The 3625-nt window shown below is 45.2% G+C and overlaps 1 long non-coding RNA gene across 1 annotated transcript; it reads left to right on the top strand.

Moving 5' to 3' along the window:
• On the top strand, window positions 1-3370 carry LOC136577433 (uncharacterized). The gene is made up of 2 exons (XR_010786468.1): window positions 1-1543; window positions 3071-3370. It is a non-coding gene; the product is annotated as an uncharacterized lncRNA (long non-coding RNA).
• Window positions 3371-3625: the final 255 nt, after the last annotated feature.

Here is a 3625-nt window from a genome sequence, read left to right as displayed (position 1 = left end):
GCAGTGATGCAACAAGAAAATTTAAGTTTTAAAAGCAGTTGCTGAAACCCCTTGTTGACAATACATATTTTGAGCTTTTTGTAGATGGTACCAGGAGTAAGGTTTGATGACTCCACACCGGATATGCAGTGGTCAAACAACAAGATGTCCTAAAAGCAGAAGCTCTGCCTTCACATGTCCCAGCACAAGAAGCGGAACTGAAGGCCCTCACTGAGGTGTGTAGAATGGCAGAAGGTAAGATAGCAAACATTTACACTGATTCCCGGTATGCATTTGGCATAGCTCATGATTACGGCCCAATATGGAAGGCCAGATAGTTTCTTACCTCAGCAGGACAGCCAATTAAGAATGGTTCAGTGGTGCAGAGTTTCATGGAGGCCCTACTACTACCTGACAAAGTCGAGAGCTCACACCAATTCCTACGCTGGAGAAGCAAGAGGCAACACCATCGTAGAAAGCACAGCAAAGGCAGCGACCCTCAAGCCGTGGAAGAAAAGAAGACATTGACAAAAGCTTTGGACATTGACTAAATTTTGGACATTGACAAAACTTTGAACATTCATAAAAACTTGGACATTGATATGCTAAGGACTTTTCAGTTACAAGTCAGAAAGGAAGAAAAGGAAAAAAAGCACTAAAAATGGGAGCAGCAGAACAGGACGGCATATGGCGAACAGTCCACAGAACTTGCCTGCCACGGTCCCTGTGCCCCATGATGGCCCAGCTGATGCACAGAAAGACACACCTATCAAAGCAGCAATGATGTCGGCACTTGAACAAGAACGGGTGGCTCCTGGGTTCTCTGCAGCTACTGAATCATTTGTCCAATCTGGCATGATCTGTGTCATAAGCAACAGGGCAGAAGTAAATTTTCCACATAACACTTGCCGGGGCCACTCTACCCATTTCAGGGATTGCAAATTGACTACATTAAGCTCCCACTTGTTGGGAAGTATGAATATGTGCTTCTTGTTGTTGCTGTCTTTTCAGGTTGGAGACCTACCGTGTTACCAAGGTAAAGGAGCAGATAACCACACAGAAGCTCATGAACGAGGTAATCTGCAGATACGGGGCACCGGAAGTGATTGAGTCAAACAAAGGTACACACTTCACAGGTGAAATAATGCAACACATCATGTCTGCTCTAGGTATATCCCAGGCCTTTCACACACCCTACCATCCACGAATTAGTGGGAAAGTAGAAAGTATGAACGGTACCCTGAAATTTGAGATACAAAAGGCAATGGAGGAAACGGGAAAATCTTGGATTGAGTGCCTTCCATTAGGTTTTTTTCTCAGGAGGGTACATGCCACAGTAGCTGAGCTTGAGGAAGGATTCTCTTGTTAATTTTGTCATAGGCCTCTCCAAGGAATTGTCAGTAACATATTCTGTAGTCTCTGCTTCTCTCCCAGGTCCTACAGACGAGTGTCACGATCTGAAACCAGGTGACCGGGTCTATGTGAAAAAGTTTGAGAGAGAAGGACTAGAAACCCGGTTTGAAGGTCCCTACCAGATGTTTCTCACCACCCCAACTGCAATCAGGTTCGAAGGAAGGCCCACTTGGATCTCACTAAAAAAAGGCCCTGGGTCCCGGAGCACAGAGCTCATGATCCTGCATATCCCTTACATGCTATGGGCAGGGTAGGGGGCCTGGGCGGAGGTGGCCGTCACACATTCAGAGGCAGGAAAGGAGGGAAACTGGAACCCCTGGTCCGGAGAATATGAAGGGGAAATGACATTGTGGTACAATTCCTCTAATACACACATATCCACATACACATTTGACTACTGTACACTAGCCCCCTGTTTCAGGAATCAGAACAAATTAATACAATCAAATGTGCAATATGAAGACTACACTGAGGGTGAGTATCCAACACCGCATCGTGCTAAGAGACAAGTTGACGTTCCAGGTTGTAGCTTTGATCCACATGTATATAGAGATGCAATAGGAGTGCCAAGGGGGGTGCCAGATGAATTCAAGGCCAGGGATCAGGGTAAGGCAGGCTTTGAGTCCTTATTTACCATTTTCACTGTTAACAAGAATGTAAACTGGATAAAGTATATCTATTACAATCAACAGAGGTTTGTAAAGTACTCCAGGGATGCTTTACAAAAGGTTAGCTGACCAGTTAGGGGCCACTGCATCCATGGTGTTCCAAAATAGAATGGCCCTGGATATGATTTTAGCAGAAAGAGGTGGAGTATGTAGGATGATTGGAAAAACTTGCTGCACCTACATTCCTGACAACACCGGACCGACAGGTAAAGTGACTATCGCCATTAAAAAAATTGACCAGCCTTTCTGAAGAACTTAAGAGGAATTCAGGGATCACAGACCCCTGGGGCCAATACTTTTGATGGCGGAAGGGATGACAGAAAGTCCTAATCCAAGTGGGTATAATCCTCGGCATTGTTTTGTTAGTTCTGCTGATTTCCTGTGCTTGTATTATCCCTTTGATCAAAAAGAGTATGAGTAAGGGTCTGGACATTGTGACAGCAACGTTTCCCTTGTTTGAACAAGATGAAGAGCCAGTCCCGATAATGCCAACTACAGCACGTTACCAAAGAAATGGAGAGATGGACTAGGACTGCGCCTGCCCCGGTCTGCTAGATGGATTGTCAGCGGACTTCCTATCTGCCCAGGGACAGTATAGAAGGCCATATGTTCCGGCGAGGGGGCACTCTGTGGTGTGTCAACTTGTACAGATGGAGGGTATGGATGCCCGGAAGACAAGCCAGGGGAATCCACGGCCTCCTTCTGGGTGAGGTAGGGAACTCCCCTCCTAGGTGTAGGGCCTTGGGGCCTTGCGGGCAGTGGGGAAGCCCTGACGGAAAGGAGGAGCGACCGAGGGAGAGTGCAAGGCTTGGTGCTTGATCTCCATATTAGGTTTTTAGGGGGGTTTGAGAGGGAAATATATGTGTATGTAGGTAGAAGATATGGATATATATATATATATATATTGCTATATGTCTTTCCTTTTTTATACTTGTGCTAATACTATGCAATGCTATAATGCAAAAAACTTAATATGGACCTTAATGATAATTGAGTAAATATTACACTAGAGGTTTGCAAGAACAGAGAGATGTAATCTGAAGCTAATAGAAGAACAGAATGCCTGACCACGTAACTCCTTGCAAGAAGACTGGAAACTGGAAATGCCTCACCTGGATAATGATTAACTTAACTGCCTATATGATTAACCCTGCCTCAGGTGGAACTGCGGACAATACATATATGGATATGCGGTGGATTTGAGGCAATAAGACAGTCACGCATTCCTATTGACACAGCAAGGGTTATAAAACAGCATGTAACTTGCAATAAAGTGCACAGTTACTCCCCATGTGAGGAACTATACAAGACCTCCGTGTGTGGTGTTTTTCTTTACTGCCGGCAACGGGGCATTGGGGTGGGCCTGATCGGTGCTGTACGCAAAAATTTCCCTGACAGTACAATGCACAGGCAATAAAACCAGTTGATTCATTTCCTTGTTTACCACACATTTCTGGCATGTACCATAAAATATAACCCGCTCTACATTTGTACAGACTTGTGCACCGAGAGTCCCCTAGGAAGTCTCTGGCAGGTGTGGAAGTATGCGTGTGAAAAAGAACATC

This window comes from Eleutherodactylus coqui, chromosome 8 (assembly GCF_035609145.1).
Source record: "Eleutherodactylus coqui strain aEleCoq1 chromosome 8, aEleCoq1.hap1, whole genome shotgun sequence".
In the NCBI taxonomy this organism is placed as follows: domain Eukaryota; kingdom Metazoa; phylum Chordata; class Amphibia; order Anura; family Eleutherodactylidae; genus Eleutherodactylus; species Eleutherodactylus coqui.
Note: the sequence above shows the minus strand (reverse complement) of the source record. Positions and strands in the feature narration are given on the sequence as shown.